This window comes from Camelus dromedarius, chromosome 22 (genome assembly GCF_036321535.1).
Source record: "Camelus dromedarius isolate mCamDro1 chromosome 22, mCamDro1.pat, whole genome shotgun sequence".
NCBI classification, from domain to species: Eukaryota; Metazoa; Chordata; class Mammalia; order Artiodactyla; family Camelidae; genus Camelus; species Camelus dromedarius.
Genome location: NC_087457.1, coordinates 4,678,942 through 4,695,429, shown reverse-complemented (window position 1 = coordinate 4,695,429; position 16,488 = coordinate 4,678,942).

Genomic DNA, 16,488 nt, shown 5'->3' with positions numbered 1-16,488 from the left:
ATACATCATCAGGAAAGAAAAGAATAAAGATTTTCTTAAAATATTCACTGACAATCTTTTCTTCCATATTAAGACTACATAAAACCAATTCAGTCTTTGTAAGTATTTCTGTCAATAAGGGCCACTAGAGAAAAACAAATAACATCATCAGCAGTGGTTGGACTTTCAAAGCCCCCTTCTCATTTGCACTATAATTATTTTTAATGTTTTGTTTTTAGTGATTACAGAGCACTAAAATACATAATAATTAACTTTTTATGCCACTACCTGAGAATTAAACATCTGTGAAAATGTACAATTTTAATTTATGCCACTCTGTCTCACATTCTCACTGGTGTCTCCCCTTTGAAGGCCTCATCAGGGTGAGATCACTAAAATCGGCCATTTATGGACTCACAGGAGTTCGGGTAACCACTCAACGGGAGGCTGATTAGAGGAGCAATTAAGAATGCATCCTGTGCAGCCTGGGTTCCAGCACCGAGCTAGCCACCGCCAGCTGCGTGTGATTTGGGACAAGCTGCTCCATCTCTCAATCCCTCAGCTGCAAAAAAGGAGACACTGATACCTACCGTCAAACACCTGCTATGAAGTAAAACATGAGGAAAGTATTTTAGCCTTAATGAGGTGTCCACTCAGAGCGAGTTTGGTCATTATGATGATGAGGATGTCTGTTAATAAATTGAGCTAGACCAAAAAGGAGAAATCACCTTAAAGGAGAAACATTTTAAGCCAATGAACATTTCCTTTTGGATGGATTGCAGAATATTCTATTCATTTTTTTAATAAACCAAGTTTTGTCCATTAATAATAGATTTACAGGTTCATGGACAAGTCTCCAGAAAAAGAATTAGAGGCCTCTAACCTCTGAATACTAAGAAAGTAAATTTTAAAAAAAATCAGGGGGGAGATTATACCTCATTTGGGAGAGTATGTGCTTAGCATGCATGAGGCCCTCAGTTCAGTCCCCACTAACTCAATTTAAAAACTTTTTTTTTTAAGAAATGGAGAATTAAAGCAAAAAGATGGAGGAATACAGAAATTTTTTAGAGACTCATCTCAGATTTAAGATGGGGAAAAAACCATCCATTTCTCAGAGGAAATCTTGAGAACTATGTAAACTGAATCTGAGATGTCTAGTCTTCTAACATTATTCATGAATTCATATTACCAAGTCTTAAAACTACCTGATAACCCACAGTTGTGATACTGATCACAACAGCTGCCAACACGGATCTTGCTCTGGATAAGAATGCTCTGTTCTGACATCTCTGCCCCTGAGGCCTCACCAGGCTGAGAGCACTAAATTCAGTCATTCATGAGCATCTCCTGTAAGTCCTCCCTTTGTGCTCCTCACTCTCTCCTCACCAGCCCCTCTGAAGGAAACACTGTTATCATCCCCAACCGCAGATAAGGCCACTGAGGCACAGAGACTAAACCCTTTCCAGGTCATATTGGCATTAAAGGACGTCTGTATTTCTGCTGTTTTGCTTTTGACAAAGGAATCTGAGATATCAATTCAAGGGAGACTGTTAAATAATAAACTCTGTCAGGTCTTCACCTCTAAGAGCAGATACTATAAATTCCTGATGTAGGATGAGGCTGCCGCCACAAACTGACTCAGCTTGAAATTAATATCCAAGATGAAGCAGCGGATACACGTAAATATTCACGATTGTCAACTCCGCTCACGGGTCTGGGCCCTTCACTGCCTGAACTGGGGTGAATACTCCACCCGTGTCAGGGAGGGAAGCGTGGTTTTTCCAGGTCTCCCCAAGGCTTCACGGGCTATTTCCTCCCACAGACTGTCCTCAACAATTAAAAAGCTCTCAAGATTTTTACTCCATGCAAAACTGAAATAAATTACTGCAGATGGAGCACTTTCTCAGGCTTAAATTTATTTTGCCTACACTCAGCAGGGGGGGTTAAAAAACAAGACTCTGCAAAGTCTCTGATTCTCACCAATCACACTAGTAGAAAGGCCACTGCACAAGATGTCTCTTCAGAGGGCAGGGTGAGAAGAAAATAAAGCCGCCCCCAACCACAGGCACTCCCAGAGACAGAGCTCAGCAGTCTTCTGCACACTCACGGTTGTGCAGCCCTCATCACCATCTATTTCCAGAACACTTCATCACCCCAAAAGAATCCCCCTGTCACTAGCAGTCACTCCCTAACCCCCCTCCACCTAGCCCTTTGCAACCATCACCTGCTCTCCGCCTCTGCATGTGCCTATTCTGGGCATTTCAGATCACTGAAGTCAACAATATGTGGCCGTGTGTGTCTGCTTCCTTTCACTTAACATGCTCTTGTCAAGGCTCGTCCATGTTGAAGTGGTATCAGCATCTCTTTTTTTTTTTGAAAACGTTAAAGTTTATTAGAGGGTTGTAAGTACTATCAAAAAGAGTAGAGTGGAGCATAAGTGATTGTGTTTCAAAGATAAAAGGGCGTTTTGAGCAGTCAGAGTGGACTTCCCAGAAGAGGTGGCCTTTTTCATTTTCCTCTTTTTCTTTTTTATTCACTCTTACGTCTGAATAATGTTTCACTAAATGGAGATTCTACATTCTGTTCATCCATTCAGCAGCTATGTATGGACGAGGTCCAGAAGGATGAGTGTGTGAGGCGACTTGCAGGGATGGCATTTAAGCAAAGGGCAAGATGTGCTTTCAAAAAAAAGCCAACAAACAGAGGTGCAAGGAAATTCAGTGCGTTTCTGAGCAAAGTGCATGCTTGCTTCGGCAGGACAACCGTGCAGGGCTGGGGCGGATATTGGCAGGAATCACGGCGTGGGAGTCACCTGAGAAGACTCCCCACTGCACGCAGCTCAGCCAATTCTCCTCCCTCATCCTGTATTGTTAGAGCCATATTTCTAGGTTTCTCTTATTTCAAGTAAAAGCACATTAACTACATAGCTGATCATTTGCATCAGACCACTTTACATCCAAGGCACAGAAAATTATTCACTAACCGGAGCAGCTCCAGGACATAACGGTGATGGATTAGGGAGTCCTGCAGCATCCCAGCCTGCATGCACAAACCCCACATGTGCCCTGGTGATGTCCGGAAAATTAAACGCATGGAAATATCTCACTGCTGCTACACGACATCTGCCCTCAAATTGCCCCAAACTCATGCTGGCAAAGCACTACTCAGCCCTCTCACTACAAAGAAAAAAAAAATGCTAAGAAGGCAAATTTAGGCTCTTCCATTGAAAACCAGCAACCATCAATGCCAGTATCTGAGTTGGAATGCTCCTGACTTCTAAAACCACTGCGCCGTTACTTTTCAAATGTGGAAGTCATATATGTATTCCACGTAGATGATATTACAGTAGGATTTTTCTTTTCAAAATTTCCAGTTGCAACATTAGCACAAGAAAGTTTATGTTTCAGCTTTAAAAAAATCAATTATCTTCCACTTTCTTAATTTTGAACCTATTATTATTTTATAAATGGAGCTATGCTGCATAATATAAACACACTGTTTGAATTCTGCAAACAAGACCTTTATGACCTCACTATTTCAGAGCAAACTTTAATGGTGTTTTGAGAGGTGGGGCCTGGGGTTCTCACTAACAGCTCACTAAGGATGTGCTATTAAGTAATACAAAGGCTCTAACTCCACATTAGCTCAGAAACCAAAGAAACTACACCAAAGCCTTACTTTATAATTTTTAAATTTTGCTATTCTTTGGAATATTAAATTTCTTTAAAGATATGATTTTTTTTGAGAAAGACAACAGCTGTATTAAATTTCCTCTCACCAAGAAAGCAATCTTTATCAAGAATAAATACCCCATGGAAATCGAAATGACGGGAGGTTTCTAGCTAAGTGAACATGCAGATCTGAACAGAAATCTAAATCCCAGCAGATCTCACTCGAACCAGCTCAACAAAGTCCTGGGCTACCCTGGAACTTAGCTCTTCTGTTCCAAAAGTTGGCTGAGCTAAGATCATCACACAAGGAAGGGAAGGAGAGAAGAGGAAAGTCCACCTGGCAGCCTCCATCTCTTTTCTTCCAGCCAAAAGTCGCCTCTCTGGCGACCCCGATAACAAGCCCTCCCCATAAGGAAATCCGGCATCCACACTGCCCCAGCCTACCCAAGCAGCCCAGACGCCCCTCTCCCAGCCTGTGAATGGTGTTTTAGTGGCCCCCACAGTTGGTGGCACCCTCCCCCTCTTCCCTGCTTCACACACACACACACACACACAGAGCAACGGCAGCCTTCCCAAATCACAAAGTTGATTACATCACCCCACTTCAAACTCTTCAGAGGCTCCCTGGTGGAATTCTAGCCCCGCCCCCAACACTGCTCACCCAGCCTCACCCCAGTTCCCAGGTCCCCAGTGACCTCAGGGACCCCCTGTCCTGCTCCTACTTCCCACTTACCTCCAGGCTCATTTTGATTGTTTCCCAAGGAAGACTTCCCTCCCTCCAACCTCCGCAACTTGCTCCTCTATTCCTAGAACATTCTAGGCTAAGTCAACTTCTGACACTGCTAAGCTCACAAGAAGCAAATACATTTTGCTTACTAATGTGGGTCCACCCACTCTCCCCTAGACACACAGAAGTGCGCGTGTTATGAATAAATGAATGACGGGGTGGGTCTCAAAGGGACAGACAGACCTGCTCTCGCCCGTCCCGACCCTTCTGTCTGTAGAATATCAGAAGCAAAACCAGAAGTACCTTTCCTGAGGGTCACTTCCTGCTGACACCCTTCACTGCCTCCAGTGGCTGTTCAAATAAAACCCAACGTCTTCCAAAGCCCTTCACCCCAGGCTCTCTCCATGGTCCTCCCAAGCAGGGGTACACTCCACCCTGGACCACACAGGACACTCTCCCCAGGTCCCCACCCCACAAGCCTCCAGGCCTCTGCCCGAGCTGCACCTGCCTCCTGAGCCACACTCTTGACTCCTTCTCCTGGCTGACACTTACTCTGTCCTCACGATTGAACGTAGAGCCCATTTCTTCCAGGAAGTCCTTTCTGATAATGTCCTTTAGGTCTTGGCAGGGCTCCATCTATAGCAACAGTACATGGTTACCAACTGGGTGTTTGCCCACTCCTTTGAAACCACGAACACTTGGGGGCCACGTGGAAAGGAGTGAGAGATTACAAGAGGGGTGGGGGAAGCAAAAAGCAAAAATCACAGCCCAAGTCCCAAATTCAAGGATTCTTTCTCAGAAAAAAGTATAAACTATTTCACACCTGTGCAATTTGGCTACTATTTTTGTGGCTTGTGGACAGCAAGAGCTTGGTGTTCTAATCCAAATCCCGGGTTACATGCAAAGAAATGTATATATTCATATCCAAAGGAAATCAGAGCTGTTCAACAACAGTTTGCAGTTAGAATAGAAAGGAACTTTGATAAAGGCAATCTCTCTCTCCCTCTTCTTTCTTTTCTGGCGTCATATAATTTTAGAAGTATTTGCGTGACTAAGAGATGGCTACAGCCCGTGATTCTGCACTGGAGTGTTTGGGGCTGAGGAAGCCCAGATTACATTCACTGCGTAAATGCAATCACACCAACACACTGATAGGTGCCGTGGTGGTGGATCTGATGTTCCAAAGCAGGCAACCTTACTCTGTAAGAGAACTCTAAATAGAAAGTAAGAATTGCAATGTTTTGTACTCAATTTCATTCGATATATGGGTCATTAACTGATAGAATATCTTCACTAATGTAACCCAAAAATAAATTGTCAACGTCGATTTTCTTCATCTGACCGTTTTATGCTAACTTTGGTTATCAAACCCTCACTCCATATGGAAAGCTCAGGCCTATGCTGCAGCAGTTACATCCCGTGGAAGAAAGCCGATCAAGGGAGAACTGGAGAGTTTCCTTTCAGAAGCTGCTAAGTCTGGTTTTGCACCTGTACGTCATTTGCAACCACGTCATCGGCAAGGAGTAAGACCTTACCTCTGTGGAGCGAAAAGCACTGCGGTTCTTCTGAACCATCAAAGAACACTGAGCTTTGTGAAACTGTCCTGAGACACTTAAATCGTATTTTTTGTGAAAGGCTCCAAAACGGACCCAATTCACCAATCCAGGTACAACAGAGAGGTACCGAATTAGTAGAGAGAACATGCCCTTGACGTCTGACAAGGCCCTGCTTGAATCCTGCTACAGCATTGACTAGCCGCTAAACGGACCAATTCCTTAACCCCTCTGAGAAGGCTTCCCAATCCGCAAAAGGGAGCTGCCATCGACCACCTGGGAGGCATGGATGAGAATGCAACACGCAAGTAGGGCTGCCGACTGGTACCTGACACGGGGCCTGACTAGCTTCCCTCCGCTGCCCTTCTCCCCCTTTAAACTTGCACTGTTCCCCCTGGTAAGGATCAAATCCCTGGAAAATTCTGCCCGAATATTCTGTGTATCCCTGAATAAATGCATTACCCTTAGGAGGCCAGAAAAACAACTGCCTCCTCCCCAGTCACTATCAATGTTCTTAAGAGTCTGGGTATTTTTAACTCAATTTTTCAGGGAGACTATTCCAGAACTTTGCACGCACCATTCTCCAGGTTGGCTCCCCTCCCAGTGCCCATCCCTTCTCACCTCAGATCCTCTGTCTGATTGCCTTCTGTTCATTGGAAAGCGAGTCCAGTAGGGTGGCGACCCCCAAGGACGCCCTCCCTCCCTCACAGGTGAGTGTGACTACTTTCTCCCCACTCCAACTCCAGCTTCTTAGAAGTCTACTCTCCCGGACCCTGCAGAATCTGCATCTTCCCAAGACACACACGTGGCCTCGACCCTCCTATCAGATTTCTTCCAGGCTGGCCCTGCCCAACCCCCGGCCCCTTAAGGATAAATGGCATTAGTCTGAAAATCACAAACGCCGCAGACTGACACACGAAAGCTGCATGGTCTGGGCTTTCCTCCAACCAAGGCACAGCCCTGGCCCCCCTCAGCCTCAGTCTGCAGCTCTCAAGATGATCTAATTCACATGCGCGTCTGTGAATACCAGCTAATAATGACGACTCCCAACGTGTATCTCTAGTCCGGCTCCTTCACCTGAGCCCCAGGGCCATAGAACCGAGTGCCTCTTTGAAGTCCTAACTTGGATGACAAATGGCATCTTAAAAATGCCTCATGTCCGCCATTTACTCTGGAATTCGATTCCTGGCAGGTACCTCCCATGCTCCCCATTTTAGTAACAGCCCCAGAACCCACCTATATGTTTGAGGTCACATTCAATTTCCACTGTTTCCTCCCCCAAGCCCTGCCCTGGAATCAGTCCTGTTATATCTGTCACTAAGCCCATCTCTAGTCTGGTTCTGCAGGGACCACGGCCGGAACCCCACAAGCTCACAGCATGGTGCACTGAGTCACAGTCCTCCAAAGGGTGCTCCCTGGAGGGGGAGGCATCTCCTGCCACTGGTCACCTCAGAAGGCAGTGTATTCTCACAAAGGAGGCCCAGGAGAAGGGACGCAAGGTTCTCCCATGGTCTGAGTTTTGAAGGGCCCGAGGTGTGGGGGAGCTCCTAATTAGCAGACACAGTTGTCAGTAAGCAGACGAGGATGGAGGAACCCAGGCCAGGATGTTCTCACTCCGACCCCTGGGCTCTCGGGAGCCACGGGAAAGGCCTGTGTCCAGGGCATAGCCCGGCCATCACAGATCCCAGCCTGCATTTGCCAAGCCGTACAGACTAGACTCCTTCTACTTGCGACATTTACTTCTGATCTGTTCCCCACCCACAATGTGATGGACTCCTTCAGATATTCTCTCCTGTCTGAAGCGAGACAAATTCAGTGAAAAATGAAGTGTCCACATTTGGACCAGAGCATGAAAGGAGAAACAAGGCCTCATGGTCAGCATGATGGTGGTGGCCAAACACATTCACCGGGTGAGATGAACCATGGTTGGGGTGTGAATCCAAGGTCCTAGGTCGGCCAAAGCATCTTCCTTCACAGTTGGCTGGGGTGTTGGAGACTCACTACCGCAAACTAACGACAAGGCCGACAGTGGTGGACGTCAGCTGCAACAGACACGGAGTCAGCTATTTACTGCCAACATGGGTTAAAAGTAAAGGCCGGTGCAGGGAGACCTGCACGGCTGCTGATACAAACCACAGACCTGGCTCTGAATGCCCACTGGCTGGAGCAGGGTGGAAGCTACGGTCCTCTTTAGCAGTCCCTATGTCCACCAGATCCTGGTGAGCCAGCTACTTAGGAGAAGAACATGTTGTCCTGATACTCAGAGAAACCAGCCTCGTAAAGGGAACAAAAGAGTGGCATGGATTTTAGACCAACTTCTGCCTCTTTGTGAAGGCAAAGTAAAGTAAATGGCAAGGGAAGTAAAATGCAAAAAAAAAAAAATTAAATAACAAAACGGTGACAGCTTCCTCCAACAGCTGCTCACCCCCGAGCCTGCCACTTCCTCACCAGTGACCGCCGGCCAGGCAGCGCCGTCACGCACGTCACACAGCGACAGCCAGGAACCGAGTGCCAAGCACGTTTGTGTAAAAGAAGGAATGTAGCAAGATGCTGCAGAATTTGACTTTACAAGTTTAAATACTCCATGAAAAACATCCCTCAGCAGCCGCCTAAATAAATTCGCAACTCACTTCTTCAAAACAATCAAACAAATTTAATAAGGGCACATTTGTCACCAAATATAAGGAGGACCAAACTGGTTTCTTAAAGCAAGGATTTTAAGAGGTATCAAACACCAGTGGGTGATGTGCTAAAAAAAATTAGAAAATAAAAAGATGACAAGCATAATACATGGATTAAGGCAGCTGTTAAGTTTTTGCTTTTTAAAGCGATGGAGACAGCACGGAGGGCGATCTAGCTATTTCCAATGCAGGGTGTGCACAGCCCACATTTTCAGACGCAACAACATGCTCACAGGGCAGTACAAGAGAAAAAGGAATAAAGAAAAAGGAAAAGAGGAACAAGAGAAAATTAGAAACACACAAGAACAAAAATGACTTTGACAGCACGTACAAGAATTTACGTGAGTGTGTGAGGCCAGGAACGCGGGGATGGTGAGACCCACCCTCACCTCCTGCTCCAGGGAGAGCAGGGGACTGAGGGGAGCGGCGCTGCCGGGGGACCCCAACGTGGTCAGCGCCCCTAACCAAAACTCCACATACATGGGTCTAGGCAGGTCTTAAGCTACAAACTGTGGTCACATTTCAGGCTGGACAGTTTTACGCACTTCCACCAAGAGTAGCAGGAGAGAATTAGGCTCTGTTCCTGCACCAAAGCATTGTTTAAAAAATTAATGTCTGAGGAATAGTAAAAGCAACAATGGAGTAAAAGTGACTGGAGGAGAACGTGCTTGACCCGAGCTCACTGGCCGCGTTTTCTCACTGACGTTAAGATGCTGGCTGAGACCTTACGGTACCAAAACAGACAGACGCACCAGGAGGGAGGTTTAATGCTCTGCTATATTTTGATGCCGGGAGCCATGCCTGGTACACGAGGTTCTGGGTAAACAATGGTGACTTTGTCAATCACTATGGGATAAGCACATATCCAGCTACTCCTCCAAATCCCAAGGGCAGACTTCAAAAGGCAAAAACAAGCAGGAATTCTCTGGTGGGTCCGCAGACTCAGAGCCAAGCAGTTGCTGAGCAAATATGTCACCAGTGCCTCCTGTGACAAAAGAGGGGGCACTGGCCAGGGGGCTGTGGCAGGGCTCCAGGCTTCCACTGCTCAACCACCATTCTGTCCAGGGGGAGAAGGTGGTCCCTGCTTACGTTGCACCGATGCACCTACCTTGACTGAGCCTGGTGGATCAGCAGGAGGTGACATGTGGGGTGAACGGAGCCAGCCTCGGTGTAGCACGGTGCTGGCAGCTGTGCCCTCAGCAGTTCCCAGGCTCCTAAACCTGACACCTCATCTCCAAGGAACAGATGGGGAGTGCGGGCATGTAGATCACAGGGCCCTGTGAGGACAAGAACAGATCATGGCCACGACATGCCTTGCCCCTTCCTTAAGCATGTCCCGGAGGAACAGGAAATTCATCCAGAGCCCGCTAGGCACCTCACGCTGGTGGGACTCGAGTCCTCTTGCCTGTCACTCACAGGGCTGTTCTGGATATTCTTTTTATCAATTCTCTGGCATCTTCTCCTCCAACTTACCAACAACCAGAAACTAGAATCTGATCTTAGTTAAGTTCAAGAATCACAGAGCACCGCCTCCACAGCGGGCACGGCAGCACGTGCCAGGTCTTCCGACCATCTCCTGTGGGACCGCCATGAGCCCTCTCCAGACTCAAGGACCGAGGCCGTAGGCCGGGGGTACACAGATTCCCTCACTCTCCCCAGCAAAGGGGGACCACCTCTCGGCAAAGGCATCTCACCCTCTTCTGCCCGAGGGACAGCACAATAGATACACGGGGAAACAGAGCAGAAGTTGGGGGGTTAGGAAGCCCAGAAGAGCTCGTCTGTAATTCCGAGGCAAAGTGGGGCCGTTGACTTAATCACAGGGACAAAGTGAGGATGAACATTTCTCTGCTCTTTCCCATACTCCGTGATACGCCTTTCCCTGCATAAGGAGTTCATTCGGAGGTCCCTGGCGGTGTTTCTGATGTCCTAACATGGCATGCTGCCTGTCGGGCAGGAAAAGAGGGCCTGAGCTGAACAGGTGCTGAGCCTGGGAGGCAGGAGACACTGGCTCCAAGCCAGCTCAACCAGCGCCTCGTTCTGCCTCTCGGGATTCAGCATCTCATCTATAAGCAAAGGAATGAGACTGTCCCAGGAAACGCTGCCCAACAGAAATGAAATGAGAGCCATGTAAAGAAAGTTTCCCAGTTGCCACATTTAAAACGGTAAACAAAGAAACAAACCAACAAACAAAAAACAAGTACTAGAAACTGATTTTAAGAACATATCTTACATAAGCTACTGTATGTAAAATACTATCATTTTGACATGTAATCAATAGAGGAAGTAACAAGATAGTTTATATGCTTTTAGTAGACAAGCCTCAGCGTCTCATGTGCATTTGAACTACAGCACATCTCAGCTCAGACCAGCCTCCTCCCCAGTGCTCCTAGCATCAGTGGCTGTGGCTACTCTATTGAACAGCAACTCCAGGGGTCTCACCAGGGTCCTGGCTGAAAAGCAGGAGTAAGTGCTCTAACACTATCACTAAAAGGATCTCTCTGAAACAAAGGCGGATTCACTTTTAAATGTCTGTAAACCGGCGGGCTGCACCTCCCCCCCCCTTGGATACAAGACAGTCCTATTCCGTGCTGATCCCTTTCTGGATGGAGAGAAGAAACCCGGCACACAGCCAGGGTGGACTGGCCTCCAGGTAAACTTACCTGCTGTCTGGGTCCACTCCCATGAAGTCCTCCTTCTGAAACGGCATGCAGAGGAGTGGGATCTTGTCCCCAGACTTATCAGGGGCCCCATCCAGCCACTTGGACTTGAGCAAGATGAAGAGTGACTCAGTGAATTCCTCGATCCTCTTCTCCACCACCCTGCAGTCCTCGTAGATTGAAGGCCACGTCGGTGCGCGGCTCTTTGGCTTACCTCCCCATGCAGCACAAAGACAAAGAGCTGAGAGTCATTCAGCGTGATGCCATACAGCTCCTCTGCACGTGGAGCTTCTCGAAGGCCTTGGCCGAGAGGCAGTCGGTAATGGTGACAAGGCCCACAACCATGCGGTGGGTCTGGAAGACGCTACATTCATTCTTGGGCGCATAGTGGTGCCTGTAGTGCATACAGAGTGCGCCCTGGGAGCTGCACGGTCTGATCTGGCTCACCAAGGATATTCGCTTATAGATGCAAAAGAAATTCTCCTCTGAGATGATCCCCACTGGTTTGACCACCACGGGAAGAGTCTCATTGTCCTCAGCACACTGCACGTAGTCAGGGATGCTCATGTTGCAGGCCCTGCCGAGAGGGGAGAGGAGATCGATGTAAATATTGTGCTGTGGGCTGTGGGCGCCTCTGGGTTGCGGTGACCTGGTGTGTACCAGCCAGAAGGCAGGGGAAGCGCCAGCAAATCCAGGGGTACAGTTTGTCCTTCAGAGCCTGCACATGGCTACCCTAGCTCGGATCACTTTACCCAGCTTTAGGTCTAGGATTCCTGCCCCTGCAGAGAAGCATCATTTCTTGTTTTCTGTTTCAAAGCACCTAGCAAGGCCCTGATGCAAAGTCACTGCTCAAAAATGCTGAATAAAGAAATGAAAAAAGGAACTGCTTTCCGCAACCCCCTTCAGCAGAATATAAAGAAAAGGACAACAGTAGGAACAAAAGATCTGGATTTCAATTCCAATTTATTTGTAACCCTAAGCTGCAGAATAATGAATAAGAAAACTTGCCTTGGGGAGGAGGGTACAGTTCAGTGGTAGAGCACATGCTTATCATGTACGAGGTCCCAGTACCTCATTTTAATAAATGAAACAAATAAGTAAACCTAATTACCCTCCTCAAAAAATACTTTTTAATTCAAAATTCAAAAAACACCTTTCAATTGACACAACATTGTAAACTTGACTATACTTCAATTAAAAAAAAAAATCCTTGCCTTACAAGAATATATCTGGATTACGGAAGTTTGCAAATGTAAAATGCCTAGGGTACCACCTGCATAAAAAGGGGTGACTACAAATTTACTATCCCTCCTTTATGAGCTATAATTCCTTCAGGGGGGTAATAACCTCTCAGAGCTAATTTTCTCAGATTTAAAAAAAAGTAAATATTACCTGATTTTCAGTACTGCTGAAGAATCAGAATACCCTATGAAAGCATCTGACCCACAGAGGTTACTCAATAAATGTTTGTTGAATGAATGAATAAAGAAGCAAAATGAATGCTGCTCCCTGCCACAGACCATCATAATGGTACTGCTTGGAAATCCCAAGCCCACGTTTCACCCGTCTCTACAATAACCATGTGGGTGACCTGGTCAGGCGTGTGTGCTTCTCTAAGCCCCAGTTTAATCGTGAACAGAAATGATGGCAATAACACAAACCTCAAATTGTTAGTGAGTCAGTAATGAATCGTAACCCAACTTTGCAAGATGGAACCATTAAGGAAAACTGGGAAAAGGGTCCATAGGCCCTCTCCATACTATCTCTTACAACTACATGAGAATCTACATTATATCTCAAAATAAAATTTCTACTTTTTTAAAGAAGCTATTGAAGTGAAATGTGCTCACTGTCTCAAAAAAGGAACACACAGAAAAAATAGGACAATGCCCAGCACATGAGATACACTCAGTTAAAATTCCCACTGAACCCACTGGTCCCTCCAACTTCAGAGCAAGAGGATGGGTCCTCGTGGCAAGAGACCACTGCACCTGAAGCTAACAAAGCTAATGGTGCTCACTTCAAAGAGCCCCTGTCACCACCCTTGTTCTAATTTTCTATTTGTAATTTTTTTCCTTTTTATTAAATAGAAACTCCCAATTGCATAGCCTTCACCTGACTAGACAGCAAGATGGCAGCCCTTCAAAATCTGACCACAGAGATCATGATGGCAGCCCTTCTTGGTGAAACAATAAAATGAAAAGCCATTTCCACAAAACCTCTGTGTAAATCTAGTAGGGAACTTCATCCTGGAGTGAGGAAGAGGACTGGGGAGGAGGGGGCAATCTGGGGCATAGAGAACTATGGGCCACCTATCCCACGATGGACTTTAGACTCAACCATAACCCTCCAGGAAATTTAAAATACACAGCGACATAGTGCTATGGGCAAGAATTTTTTCTTTTTTTAAATCCCTGAATCCCTTGCAGGTGTTGTTTCTACTGAGACACAAATAGATTATGTGTATAATGTTTCACAAAAGCCTTAAAATATTATCACCCCAACTTGACACATCAAGAAACTTAGGTAGAGAGGTTTGTCATATTGTGCAAGATTAAAGAGAGGCCACGACAGACACCATATTTAAATCCAAGCCCCTGCTCCAGTGCTCACACTAGAAAGTGTGACATACTGCCCCTTTTCTGCCCTCTCCCTGCAATAAATCTCTGAAGAGTATTTTCTGTGCCACCTGGAATCACAATCACATCAATTTTCCACAAAGAGCTATGTGACTCCTTGCAGGAAGTAACAAAATCTAAAGTGTTGGGATGGGAGGAGAGATTTGCATTTTCTGTTTCTCAAAGGAAACATGGCTTTAAAAGAAACTGAAAAGCACTTATCTAGTCTAAGCCCTCATTGTGCAGAGAAAGAAATGGAGGGTCAGAAGAGATGAGGAAAGGGCCTTATTAACAAATATTGCCTCAGCACAGCACCAAGCCAGCCCTGGGCACTACTGAGGGAGGTTCTGGGAGGCCCAGGAGAATGAGTGTTAGAAAACGGAAAGAGAAGAAGCATACAAGGCCCTGTCTCTACACCATCATACCATGAAATTCCACCAAATTACCCAGTATGGGGGCAGCCAATAATAAGGTGGGGTAAACAGGTTACAGAAACCTGGAAGTCTCAACCATAGTGGAAATTCCAACATTTACTATGTTTTTTTTTCCCAGTTCAAGCATCAACTCAGTGGGCACTCTGTACCAGGGACTACACGAGGCCTGGAGTTCTCCCAAATACAGATCTCTATTACCACGTGTGCAAACCACATAAAGGCCACCAGAAGAAAAGCGCTCACAGATAACATGGAATTACTGAAACTGAAAGCAGCTAAAGAGCATATATTACTAGGAAAAACGGTGCTGCTACAAATGGACTCATGGACATAGAAAGCAAACTGTTCTTAGCAGGCAGGAAAGGGGAGATTAACAGATACACGTTAATAAATATAAAATAAATGACAAGGGCCTACTATATAGCACAGGGAACTATATTCAATTTCTTGTAATGAGTTCTACTAAAAACAATCTAAAACATATGTATATACATATGCATATGTTTATAACTGAATCTCTGCTGTACACCTGAAACTAAAATTGTAAATTGACTACACTTCAATAAAAAATAAATTAAAAAAATAAGTAAAAATAAAAGAAACGCCATTAAGAAAAAAAAAAAGAATACTGTAATCCCCTTAGCTGTAGGTGCTGGAGAATCCTGGTTGCAAGCACCAAGTCCACTGGATCACTCCAGCACTGGCTGTCACTCTTTCTGACCATTAGAGAGTCACTTGGCTTCACTGAGGTTACTTTTCTCTTCTGTGAAAGGCTACAGTAGCAACTAACGATGTATAGAATCTCATCATTCACAAGCCCAACAATTAGTGAGGACTTCCCATGGGCCAGGCTCTGGAGAGATGAAAAGATACAGTCCCAGATATATTCATGGGTAGAAGAAATTTATGCCATAAAGACATTAATTCTTCCTGTTTTGATACACAGATTCATTGCAATTCTGATTAGAATTCCTACCAGATATTTCATGGAATGTAACAAGTTATTTTATGGTCAGGAATAGGCATGAAACTTCTTTAGAAACACCACTGAGGAGGGGTGGGTATGTCACTCATTTTCACTGGTCTTTCTGATGTGATGAAAACGTTCTGGAATAATAAATGTTGCACCACTGTGAATATGCTAAAAGTTGCTGAATTGTACCATTTAAATGGATGGACTTGATGGTGTGTGAACAATATCACAATAAAGCTGTTATATGAAAAAATATTTCTTGACAATTATTTTTCCCTCTATACTACTAGTCTGCCCCACGATTTAAGAAAAACAAAAAACCAAAACAAACCAAACTGTGCCAGGAGCTCTTTAGGACTGCAGTGTCCCTGGGTCTCCAACGCCTCTGGTGGTGCTGTTCCTGTTAACGCACCCTAGCTGGGCTGGGCTAGTTAGGGACTGTAACTATCTTTTTAAAATCGACGGTTACACGTTTCACACTGGGAGTGGGAAGGAAGGAGCATGTCACAGCCTCATGCCTTCAGCTCATTTTTAACTGAACCAAGCCCTGCTTTTAACACTGTAATCCCTGGCACTATAAAAACACGTGACATCAACCAGCACCGCCATCATAACACCTGAAAGTGTTCAAGGTACTTACTTGGGGCTGAAACACTGAGGGAGGAGACAGAAGCTCGCTCAGCACTGAGGATCCAATTTCCCGACTCCACCAGAAGCTGGGCTTTACAGCCGGAGGCTCTCAGCCCAGGGAGCGGCGCCCACGCCGCTGAGCTTGTCCTCAGGGAGCAGGAAAGGAAGAGCAGGGCAGCCCCGGGGTCGCCGGGCAGGGAAAGCGGGGGTGGGGGGTTGGTGGAAACGCGGGCTGCAGCCCCGCTCGGAGGCCAGCCCCAGCCCCAGCCGCCTGCCCCCGTTCGGGTCCGCAGAACCCGCCCGCCCGGGACACAGCCCGCCCAGGGGCGGGGACGGGCCGGCGGCCAAGGAGAGGCAGCCCGGGAGGAGAGGACTAGCGGGCGGGAGAGGGGAAGGGGACGCCAGCCACGGACTGAGGGGGGCCCGGCTGGGTGAGGGGCTGCAGGTGCACACCTGGCCATGGACATGTGTGGCCGGGGCGCCGGGTTAGGTTGCGCGGGCAGAGGGGTCTGGCCAGAGCAATTCAGCTGAACACAGGCAGACTGGCGACCTGGGGGGCTGTGAC